Below are 12,995 nucleotides of genomic sequence, written 5' to 3'. Positions count from 1 at the left end.
CAAGGGACAAAGAAGTCTTAGAAATTTTGAAAATTTTCATCAAAGTACATTAAAGTGTCCAGTTGTACAATCCTTCCTCCTGTTGTAGATTTTTAAGTGTGAAGTCATTGAATTGCAATGATATAAAATGGTGATAATATTCCTATTTTCATTCCAGCTTTTAATTTAGCTAATTGCTTATGTAATATCAGCTGTGTATGTACTTTTTGATTTAGGAAACAAGCTAAATCAAGAAGATCTGAATGTGTGTACAATATTAATGGGACAGATCAATATTAGTATTTACTAAAAATATCGCAATATCTTGTAATTGATATGATTTCAGTGCACCAAAAAACCTCAGAAATGTTCCCAGTCCCAGCACAATAATATCTTAATTGTAGTACATTATTTTCTGAGCATCCCCTCCTCCCAAGGCAGTGCTGTGCCCTCACCAGACCTACATTGTCGTCAGCTTCAGGCAAAAACAGTAATTAATGATAAGACTTGAGTGTTGTAGAGCTAAGTGCTAAACAAGACTGCCTCTTCTCATCTTTGCCAGTTGCTTGCTCTCTGATCCTCAGCAATTATTCAGTCTGATTGTAGGTAAAATTACATGTTATGAAAACTATGATGTGTACTTCTACTGTGTCAAAATAGATTAACTCAATTAAAATCTGCACTTCCATAGGACTATAGAGATCTTTGGTCTAAACAAAGGTCTGCTAAAGCTAATTAAGGACATTAAGGTGAAATTTGCTTTACAGGAACCATTATCTCTACTAGAAGATGTTTCAAAGTGTCTATGCTTTGAAAAATGCTAGGAAAAAGTTTTAAAAAGTATTGATTTACAGGTAGGTCCATGCTAGAATCTTTTTGTGTTATGGTGATACTAGCTGCAGATTGTCAGGGGAGGAGAAGGAATATCTTTGTAAGAAAGACTGTGATAAAAATGATGACATATATTCTTATTAAATAAAACTTGTCTATTTCTATAAAGCTGTGTCAGTTCATCTAAAAAATTACTGTATAAATTAAAAAAGTCAGAACAGTTAACAGTACAGTTTTCTGTATTTGTTGTTGTAAATCTTAATGTAAACACAATTATCACGGGGAAAGAAGGATTTTTGCCAGTGCATTTTTGTTGGCTGGAGTGAAGGTGGATAGGTTACATGTTACATTGCCTTAAGGTGTCTTTAAATTCGGATTGTTTCTTCCTAATATATATGTTTTTCTAATCTACCTAAGCCAATGTTTTTTCATTTCCTTTCAGTTCGCTTTTACTTTTCTGACATCCTCCTGATTTATTTAGACTTGTGTAATTTTGATTGCAGTTATGATTCTGCGACTTTTACAGCGCTTGTCCTTTGCTGAAATCGCAATACATCAAGAAGTTGATCGTCTCAGACTGCAGGATGGAAAGACTTTCTGTGCAAAAGTTAAAAGAAGTTAGTTAAAATGTTTCAACAGATACAATGCTCTGGCAGTGAAGAAAGTTTCAGCTATAGAGACATTTACTGATCAAAAGGAAAAGGCAAACATTGTTCAGAGTTAAATGAGAGTTCTTGGATGAGAAATACTTATTTCTCACTTCAGTAAGCGAGTTGGCAGCTACATTCAGCACAAGCATAAATTTCCTGTAGGCCTTAAAACACAGCTCATATGGCAAACATCTCATCAGTTCATTTGGGAGACCCTAAATGCACATACATTTGTGCAATGTGTGATGATAACGAGGCACTGTAATGGAGCTTTCACATCCTTCAGTCTGGCAAATACCTTGTTAAGAAATGAGTGAGCATACTTGCTCAGTGACTATAGAGGGGACCTCCCACAGAATCTCACTGAACTCCTCTTGTTTTTGTGAAGGGGACCTAAAAATCAGTTTCAACCCAATCCTCAAATTTAATGAAAAAAGGTGATTTTTACCTTGTGGTTTTAGGGGATCCCCTTTAAAGCTTTTCCTCCTCATGCCAGGCCTTTGGGCACCAGTTGAGTTCATGGCAAGGGCTGCACCATATTCCCGATTTGGCAACCCCCATGCAGGTCTTCCTTCTCGCACAAGGTTTTGCAGGAAGGAGTAGGTGGAAGTTTGACCTGGATTTAAATTTAAGTTTCAAGAGGGAACACTGTTATTAGCTAATAGTTGTGTGAACATTTTTGTCTTCTGTTTTCTTTCATCTTAATAGGTATAATATATAACAACTAAGACAAAAATGCCATATTAAATTGCGTTAAGAAAAGATAAAAAATATTATTTATTATATTTGTGTTATAGTCATTATGATTTTAATTCAAGACTGTGTATAAAGGAGAAAAACAGTGTCTTTGTAAACAAAGTATTCATAATGAAAAACTCATAATGCAAGAAAAAAGAAGGGAAAAAAAGAGGAAAATAATACTTTTTGATGAGGATCTAGTTTGGTCCAAAACATAAAATTTATTGTTGAGCTCCAGAGAAGAACTTCTGTGATTTTTGCTTTTTGTCCAATAATATCAGTTGCCTAATAAAATATTATTTTTTTCTATAACTCCATCACAAAGTTTTTGTGCAAGAGGAGCAAACCAGAAGTATTATAAAATAATACAGCCGTTTTTGCTATTGCATAAATCAATTTATAGACAGCATAGCTACACTAAAAGTGAAAGTAGAAGGTGTTGGTATTGCATGAAAACATTCAGCAAATGCATTAAGCAGTGTTTGCACAGCAAGCAGAATCTGCTTTCCATCCACTAGATAGAGCTAGGGGACTTGGAGTGTGTGTTCAAGGCTCGGCAAGACACGCCTGTGGCTTCTGCCAGGAGGCTTGGTGCTCCCTGCACTGCTCTGGAAATGTAAACAAACACATTTACACACCTGGGCAGCTCCCTCTGTGTGAAAGCTCATTTTATATCATGTGTTGAATGACATGTTGGGGACAGTGAAAGAAAAAATGGTATTTTCCTTTCATCCTTTTAAATTTATTTGTTTGAAGGATACAGCTTATATATGCTACCTTTTTATACCAGCAGGGTATTACAGCTTCAAATCTTACATCAGACATACTTTTCTTGCTTTAACCTGAGAAAATAACTAGAAAGAGGTAATTTAACCATTGAAAAACCCATTTTTTGAAATTTAACGTCGCTCATTTTTAAACCTTGTTGCTTCATCAGTAAGCAAGCATTTTTCTCAAATGCAAAACTAAACATTATACTCTGATATTTTCTGGGGTTTAGTGTTTCAGGTTTGTTTGTTGAGTTTTTGCTTGTTTTTGTTTTGTTTTCCCTTGTCAGTTCTCTTCCTTGGGGAAAGATAGTATGAGATTGAATTGGGATCAAATGAGTACAGCCCCATAGATATGGAATCAAAAAAGTGTAGCTTCTCTAATGATGCAACTGGAGCTAAGGAAATAGATTTTCATTGATTTTTTTATACCATCTTAAGAAGTTGGGTTGTTTTTGTTTTTTTTTTTAAATACCATTTGTCACAACATTTTATTGGATTAAATAGAATGGCTCAAACTGCTCTATTTTGAAATTGTACTTGTCTCTTATATTCGAAAAGTGCTTTGATGAAAGTTGCTGCACTTGCAAAGGCAAACGCTGGCGCAGTATAATTACAATTAAGTGATCCATCCCTCTCAGAGAGGGCTGAGGCTGCAGGAGGCAGATTGAGGTGAGGCCCTGCCTGCAGTCAGCTGGCCTCCTCTTTGCCTCTGAATTAAAAAGCTTTCAACAAGGCCAGGAGAGCGGCTAGGGACTGACAGAACAAAAAAGTAGATGTTTTAGGGAAAATAATCAGTAGAATGTTTGGGAAAAGGGAATATACCCATTTAGATATATTTATCGGGGGCGGGGGGGGTTCCCCCTCCTTTGAGTTTACTGCTTGTGTTTTACAGAAAAACTGCATTCAAATGCTGGAGTGGGGAAGGATGGAAAGGGCAGGCATGTAAAGGCAAGGGGGCTACACCTTTTATCTGTGGGTAAGAAGAGGGGGAAAAAAGGGATACATGAGAAACTTTCCCCTGAGAAACAATACTGAGTGATTAAGGAGTCCATGTTCCCTCTGCAGGATCCCATCATCCCGTATTTGAAGTCTTTTCTTCCTTGTCTTTGACCAGGTTACTTTGGTTATCTTGCTTGCTCCAAGGGTGAGGCTTCTGTAAACAAACTTGACAGGCTGTAAAGCAAGAGTTACAGCACATGGACTGCAAATGTTGAGGATGACAAAAGCAGGTGCTAAATTAGAATGGATTTCCATCTCTTTCCAATCTCTTCAGTGAATAAGGGCAATGAACACTTCATATTTCCCATGAAACATTCTGCATACTGTACACTAGTTTTGGTGATCATAAAAGGAAAACTATATTCAATTGCTATGCAGTAGAAGTGTGGTCTCCTGCCGATGAAAGGAGAGAGCTTAATTGTGCTGTTCCTTAAAAACACAGATGTTTCCAGGTGTTCTCAAGTACAGTCTCCCTGCATGCGGTTAACTTGGAGATAGAGCAAGATAATGACAAATAGCTGCCAAAACTTTTATTCTCAGGTCAGCGTTTCTCATACTGAAATTTTTGCAAGAATAGTACTAATGAATGTGTCAGAAAAGTTGAATCTCAAACATGTTTCTGTTCCTGGTGATATCACATTATGCCTTCAGTCCAGGGACTTAATGTGCCACCTTATCAGTACTCTTATTCACTGAAATACACCCACAAAGCCCAGCACAGAAATGGAACTAATGTTAGTATTATCAAAACCCTTTCTTCCCCTATTCTTCCTGAGGGTTTGCCAGCATAAATTCCCTTTACAGCTTTTTTAGCAAAATCCTTTTCTCAAAAAAACCATGTGTACACACACACACACACACACACACACACACGCTCCCCCACACACATTAACTTCTGACACTTCACAGAAATTGCTTGAACCAAAAAGCACAGTATTTAACTATAGGGCTAAGTATTTAACCTTTAGGTTGGCAGGGAGAACAGTGATGCAGGGTCTCTGCCTAAGGAAATTTACATCAGATCTTCTGCTAACACATGTATTTCTCATGTGAGAGGAGGAATAATTTCCCATGCTAATTTACTGACATAGTATGTCCTTCTAGGGCCCAATGTGTACTTCTCCGTGTTTTGCTTCTCAGTATTTCATGAACATACTAACTGCAGACTGAACTGCTACTGCCAAGATCAAAGACAGTCATTCCCCTCCTCGGTGGCTGAGACAGAGATGCTCTTTCCAGTTAATGAGTTCAGTATTTATTTGTGTCATTTTCATCCATCTTTTTCACAGACTTAGCCCAGAACATGATGCTATCTATCCTCAGTGAGACTGCTGAAGACACAAATTTTTCTTCTGGTCCCAATTTCTCCTGGTCTAATCAGACATAAAAGACCTTGCTCGTTAGTTCTAAGTTCCTAAGAAAAGTAGGTATTATGTCCTGTCTGGCTTACCATTATATGGAAACACTGGAAATTTGACTTTCTTCTATTTTCTTTCATAAACATTCCAACATGCCTTCAGACATTTTCCCATAATTTCCCAGTTTTCTGATTTGGGGTTTAGTATAATCACAGTTTACTAAATTGTGTGACTCAGAGGACAGTCTTGTGTACCTGTGGAGGAAAATAGCAATGGAAAGAGTATTAATTTGACAAATAACGTATTTATTTTGCCAAGGTGCTTCCTCAAGCTGAGCAATATTTTTTCACTTCTATGTTTCTTCTGTTCAGTATTACTTTCCTTTAGGTTTAAATGAATTTTGAATTCTTTTTAAAAATCCAACTGTGTGGGAATCTGCAACTTCCAGAATTCAGACTGAGCTGTTTTGAGTAATTTCTTTTCTCCATTGAACTAATTCTGCTAGACATTAACTTCACTGAAATTGAAGCATATGGCTGGACTCTGTTATTCTTGGTCCTTCCTGTGTGAGGGTCCTTCCTGTATCAATAATCTTATTTTACGCTAAATGTGCAAAGTATGTGTCTACCTCTAACACAGTTGTCCTGGTTCCTAGCTCAAATTCAGACATTCATACTGTAGACAGCTTCATTTGGACAGATTAATCCTGCTAGTCTAATCTACCTGTATATTTTATGTCTTATCTATGTGGCAAGAATAATTTTGCTGCACTCAGTTGCTGAAACCAACATGTAAAAACTCTGTCAGTACTATTTCAGCTCCAGCAGACTCTATTTAGCACTTGTTCATTACTGATTTATCCAGTACACATGTAAGATACCATAGCTTTCCTTATGAAACCAAATGTATTCAGACTGGAGACCTGATATTTGGATCAATAATGGCAATTCAAATAAAAAGTGTGTTTCTTTTTAGATTATACATGTCCCAGTCAATTATCCTCTACTGAGTGTTGCTGGAAAAATGTCAGAGAGGACATTAACAAGACAATAATGCTCAAAATCACTCTGTTTTCCAAATACTCAAACTTTCAGCTAGAAAAGGCACTTCAGGGCACTTTTCTTCATTAGTCTTTGTCCAGAAACTTATTCTTAATATTTATAACAATTTGCAGCATCATAAAACTGATTAATCTTCATTATAGAGAGTTTTGGTTTGTTAATGTGTCTCTTTTCTGTGGTAGTTCATGAAAAAAAAAATCTCAGTTTTTTCAGAAAGTGAAAAAAATTATTGTGTAGAAAAAATGCAAAAGAACTTTTTGTCTTCCACCGCATCTTCTTTCTATTTTTCTTAATACTTTACACACTGATAATGACAAATTTAAATTTCTATATTTACTTTTAGATGTCTAGAACATGAAGCAAACTGCCAATACATAATGTGTAATTCAACCTTGTTTTTCTTTAAGGCAAAACCCAGCAGAGGTGTCCAAATAGCTCCTCTATATGCAAATCACCATTACCACTTCCCTATCTAAAGTCATGGTGCTCAGAACACCACTGCAGTATAGCTTTTGAATTCCCAGTTAAAATTATTGGAGTTTGTCCTCAGTATTTTTCAGCTCTATTTTGGGGTTTTTTTTCCTATTTTTATTTATGTGCTTGAGGAAGAAACAGTCCAGAATGCCTGAGTAAGGCTTAATGAGTCACTATAAATATGCAGTGTTTCACCCATGAGGCGTGAGTGTAATGCTTCTCTCACACATATGAAAGATGCATTACAACTTTTGAAGATCTGATTTTTTTTTAAGGTGGCTGAAATGCACACTTCATAGGGATAATGCATTTTATTTGTTCTGTCAAGATTCATTTGAATTTTTTAATTCAAACAAGGGAACTTTTACAGCTTGGCATTCTGTTGTGCCTGGGTGAAGCAAGGATGAGGAAGGTAAGTGATGCAGAGGGTAGGCTGAGGGCAACCTGTGCTATGAATTATGATTTTCAAGTGTTGGAATATCATTGTCATAAAATGGAGAGTAAATTAACTGTCCACATTTATTAAGACAAAGAGAAAATGTTTTGGAGATGACACCTTCCAAAGGAGCAATGCCCTGCTCCCAAAAATGGGAGTACAAAGTAGCTCAGGACTGTGGAACCTGCTGAAAATGCTCCCTTGGCCTGTTCATAACAGGGAAGTGCACACCACCTATTCTTTTAAAATTACATGAAAGTATTTATTTCATTTCACATTCCCTGTGAGCCAACAATAGCTGTTGCTATAAATTATGAACCAAAAGCCTTAAAAGAACTCTCTTTAGTGGCTAGCTTGAATGTAAATAGAAGAGAGAGATGTAGGATTCAGGAAGATTAATTTCCACTTTTTCTTCTGACCGAGATTATTACTCTTTCATTGTGTATATTTTATACTTTCTATTCCTCAGAAATTCTGAAACATCAGTTTCCAGACACACACTTTAATGAATAACAAGAAACATTGCATAACAGTGCAGCAGTATATAATTCCACTTATTAAAGAAAAAAATGATTTAAAAATAATTTTGGTTGTATTAAAGTCAGGGTAATAGCTATAATTTTGGTGAGGTGTTTTGTTTTGGTTTTTTTTAAAATGTATTTTTCTTTTATTTGCTACATTGGTAATTCTAGGGAGGAGTAGATTTTGTTGACTTTTGTCCAGCTCAACATGAGCTACACAAACTTGAAGCCTTTTGAATGCATATGGTTATGTAAAGTATATATTAATTTCCTTAGTTTCCTTTTCATTTTTTGTAACCATTTCTCCACAGGCCCTTCAAGCAGTTTAAATGTTTTGGAGAAGAAATTGATATGTTTGATTTAAATAATTGATTCTATGATTAATTAAATTGCAAAATAGATCCAATTATTTACTATTATATACTACTATTTCTGTTGATACGGAAATACAATCAGCAAAAAGGCTAATCAAAATGATAATCAATTTTGATTAAGCCATACCTCCTGCTGGCTTCAAGAAAAAGCATTTGCACAATTCTTTATTTTTCTGATACTGATGTACACTTTTGTAACTGAGAAAATATGTCTTTGAAAATCTTCTGAAACTGCTTCTAAAACTCTCATTTGAAAAACCTTTATTGAATATCCTGGTGATATCCTGATGCCACATTCTAATTTGATGGGATCATTAGTATGTATTAAGAACATTCCATATTTCATAAATCCCTGTTTGATTTTTCAAAAAAATCACTGAAGTTGAGATTCTGGAAGAACTAAAAGAAATTGTGAAAAAAAGGTAGGTTGCTCAAGAAACAGAAATACAGAAGAGACATTTTTAGCTACAGAAACTTTAGGGAAGAATAGGAATGTCAGCATGAGAGTCTTTACTGTGATTTGGAAGAGGAAATGAGGTTTCTTTTTCTGGTGTTTAAAAATAATACTTGAGAACTCTGTGAAGATATTCAGCTGTTCTGTCTACTGTTAGTTATCACTGAAAGCTGGGTTCAAACTCTCCTCGTAGAAGTACCGGGGATAACAAATGTAACAAATTTCTTGAAAAATTTGATCTTGATAAACACTTAAAGTAACTATGCAGCATAGGTGTCTGCAATGGCAAGGAACTGAATGAGGCAGTGAAGGAGAGGTCTTTCCACTGTGTGCTCCTTAAGAAGCAGATGCAGGTGTCAGTGACACTAAAAAATAAAAATGCAACATTTCAGACTGTTGCAAACTTCCTTTCTTAACAAGGCCTCTCCTAATTTTAGCTGTTTTAGCATGAACAACTCTTTTCAAAAGCAATTGTTTTTACAACACAAATAACCTCTTTGTCTTCCCAGACCTATTTTATGCAGTACATATTGTTCAGTTCTTATGCAGATCATGACAGAGGAGAATACATTTATTCTACTTGTTCATATTATTTATCACAATATCACAGGAGCTGTGTGACATGGATGATAAGATAGCCTGCGTAGTTCAGAGCAGAGCCAATTTAAAAAGCAGACTTGGTTCCAGCTGATCTGCTTGGCTGGGATTTTGGAGTGGACATTTCTCAGCTGCTCTCCATGGTGTGTTTCTGCTGTGCACTTCTGCCAGCATGACTCACATTAGCTTTCCAGTCAGCCAACCCAGGCAATTCATTCTGCTAAAATCTGATGCAGAAAAATACTTCTTTCAGTAGGCCCAGCAGGATGTAGCCACGTGCCTGATTGCATAAAGGCTTGTACTGACACAAGGAAAGGACTGAGAACTTGTGCCCAAGAGTAAGGTGAGATTAAGTTGGCTTAAACTAGTTTAGTCTTTCTGCAGAACAGTCATCTGGTCTTAAAGGGATCAATTTTTTAGACATAGTACTTCATTTTTATTCTGACACTTTATTTTCACCTTTTTGTTGCTACAAAGGTGCTGAATGAGTTGGCAGCATTTTGGTACTGAATTTACCAGAGAGCCTGCAGACATGCCACAGATAATACTGGCCATAATTCCAATGGCAGTTTATTCAGCTTTCTATCAGTGGCAGCTATATCCAGATTCATCAGCAGTTGCCATGCTTATAAAGAATAACAATAAATTTGGCCTTGAAATTTAATTTTTTCCCTTTGCTTTTTTTTTTTTTTTCTATTTCAATCAGAAAACAAATCTCAGATAGAGGGGTGAAACAATGAATATCTCTCATGTGTATGAATACATCAGCAATTCTACAATTCACACTCTGCAGGAGGTACTATGTAGAATCCAGATGTCAAAATTCAATGAAACTCATTATTTACCTTGGCCATTAGCCAGAAGTATTACAATTGCTTCTAGAAGCCCCTTTACAAGAGAATTTTGTGCAGTTGTGCATTTTCCAATTGTTTGGTTTTACAAATCAAACTATAATGAAACGCCCAACTCTTTTCACATCTGAATATAAGCAGAATATTAAACCTTTTTATCTTGCTGTAATATTAACTAATTAATTATAGTATTTTGGATTGTAAGGAAGGATGGCATTTACAACTGAGATTTTTCAGCACATCAGGCAATAAATAGTTTTTTATCTAGAATTGAAGTGCCACAGAAGAAAACTGGAAAGAAAATAATTAATTACATGTACAGTTTTTCCTATGAATGACTGTCAAAACCAGACTGTGTCCAAAAAAAAGCAAATATTCTTATTAATTACTTAGTAGAAATGTTGGATGTTACTGTTTAAAAAGCCCCTCATGTTTGAATGTTTATTTTGCATTTAATAAAGACTGCATTTATGAAGGATGTTTTAAGAAACAAGGTCTAATTATTCAATAACTATTCAGTATCCCCACAATCTTTATTTAGTATCTGGGATGTCAATAAAGATCTATTTCTGTGTTCTGGAAGCACTGGAAAACTTTGTCCACATGAAAGATTGTTGTATTAGGAATGATTCAGGGAAGAAGTTTTCCATGTGAACTTTGATCCTTTTTAGTATTTTCTAAAATTTAGTCATCTTTCTCAGCTTTTAGAATCTTCTGTCTGATAAATATTCAGACAATTCTTCATAAACATTTGATTTTTGAGTGAGAAGCATGGCTCAGATTTTTTTTTCTCTAATGTCTCTGTTGAGCTGACTCTGTGCCCTGTTGCAGAAATCTATTTTTCCCCGGGAAAACTGAAGATTTTGCTGTAAATACCCTCTCTCCAGCTGAACCTGTCTGCTCTATGAGCTGGTTACCATTGCATCTCCATGTAGCATTGGATAACCAAGCTTGCCAGCTTGAAATCACACTCAGCAACAAAATACTGACATTCAAAACTTATAAGAGAAATAAATTCTGTGCTTGCAGAAGCCAGAATAGTCACAAACATTTTATCTCCTTTGTAAATCAACAGTGAATAACAGGTGGAAATTGTGGTATTGCAATAAACTGAAAAAATAATAACTACTAAACATATGGAGTCTTGCTGTTTGCAAAACATACTGTAAAATTTTCTCGAATTGCTCTCCCTAGCAATGGAGTTATAAGTTCTGTTTTCTAATAGTTGTTGTTTTCTATAAGTTGTTCCTGTTTCATAATCTCCTTCATATTCTACTATATTTAACCTTGCCACTGCTGGACCATTTCACAGCTAAGAACTTTCATTTATTTATGGATACAAGCATGGTCCTGTATCCTCCTCTGTGGATCTCTGAATCAGTGTAGAGATAGAGCATAGGTGGCATGGGGGGAAAAACTACTCACCTCATGTGGTTTAAATCAAATAAGGATTAAAGGTTTATTGATTTATTAATGACAGAGTTAACTGGCAGTCACTGAAGTGGAAATCAATGAACTATACATTCAGGATCAATATTGGTGACACAACAGTCCCAGATGCTTGAAAGACTTTAAAACAGATTTCCAAACTTCCTTCCATAGGCAATACCCCTCTACAGTTCCACGCACTCTTGCACTCTCTGGCAGCACAGGCAACCTCCTCCCCCCGCTCTAGGTGGCTGCAGGTGCCCCGTGTGGTGCCAGGGACAGGTGCCAGGTGTGCCTGCTGAGCAGGGGAGTCTGCACTCCCCCTCCTGTGGGTCACTGTGAAGCAGTAAAATCATGGACAAAGGACTCTGTAACTATTTAAAGTGAGGGAGGCCTGCCCATATGTTTATTATGGCCAGGCCACAGGCCAGAGTCATCTCCTAAAGGCGTGCATGGCCCCCACTGCCCTTATTCTCTGTTTATTCCCCAAAGTATCACATATGCATAGGATTAGACACGATACATATTCATTGTCTGACTCCACCTGCTCTCGTCTCGTATGGTAATGAGCTCCTTGCCACTCTGGGCATGCTCAGTTCTTCCTTTGAAATGGGTCTGGGGTCTTTTTAATGAAATCTTTCTTTTCCTCAGACTTGAACTTTTTGACTGTGTTCTGTTGGCTGCTCTCCTGGTTCTCCTGGACACAGTTCAGATCTTTGCTTGCAGGAGTAGACATGGTTCCTTGCTTTTCCACAACAGTCCATCCTCCTTGTCTCCTTCTACAAATACAGCTTAAAACAAGTGGAATTATATATCTCCTTGGGCTATTCATTTCATTTTGGCAATCATTGACTACTTTACATTTTTTTCTACAAGCAAAATATATGCATCCTTGCTTTTAACTAACTGCACCTAGCAATCATTAACCACCTATATTGCTCCTACCTTAAATTTTCATATGTTTCTTTCACCTTGATTTTTTAAAATTGTTCCTATTCTAGTTAAAATCTTAATTTCCTAATTTTCTTAACTCAACTGCTAGGTGCAGGTGCTCCTGCACCCCACCCTGCTGAGCTCAGCCCAGGGATGGGGATGTCTCGGGGGATGGCAGTGCCATCAGGGCTTTTCTGTTCTATGCACACCTTATGAAAGTCCCCATTTCTGTCACTGCTTTTCAGACACTTTCAATAATCTGTCTCTAATTATGTAGCCACTGTTCAGTGTGATTAGTGGTTGTCCTGGAGTTTGCTCATAGCATTGTCAGTTTGAGGGAAAGGATCTCTCAGAGGGGTTTGGCTGTCCCCTCACACACTGTTCCATACTCCCATCCTGTATTTGGTGTAGTTGTCAAGGTGTTGGTAGTAGGAAAGTTAATGACCTTCCTGACCTTACCTCCCCAAGGAGCTTTTTCATCTCACTTTCTCTCTTGTTGAGGAGGGGGAGTGTTTTAGTCACATGTATATCCAACAACAAA

General features: G+C 36.6%; 1 long non-coding RNA gene across 2 annotated transcripts in view; it reads right to left on the bottom strand.

The window, feature by feature from the left end:
* Nucleotides 1–2,840: 2,840 nt before the first annotated feature.
* LOC111925840 (uncharacterized) overlaps nt 2,841–12,995 on the bottom strand; it is a 70,089-nt gene continuing 59,934 nt past the window's right edge. For both annotated transcript variants that reach the window (XR_002862499.2, XR_015282891.1), the window contains exons 4-5: nt 5,418–5,579; nt 2,841–4,141 (exon numbers count right to left, since the gene is read on the bottom strand). This is a non-coding gene — a long non-coding RNA (uncharacterized LOC111925840). The remainder of the gene's footprint in view (nt 4,142–5,417; nt 5,580–12,995) is intronic.

Source organism: Cyanistes caeruleus, chromosome 2, assembly GCF_971803275.1.
Source record: "Cyanistes caeruleus chromosome 2, bCyaCae1.hap1.1, whole genome shotgun sequence".
In the NCBI taxonomy this organism is placed as follows: domain Eukaryota; kingdom Metazoa; phylum Chordata; class Aves; order Passeriformes; family Paridae; genus Cyanistes; species Cyanistes caeruleus.
This window is presented reverse-complemented; position numbering and strand designations above follow the sequence as displayed.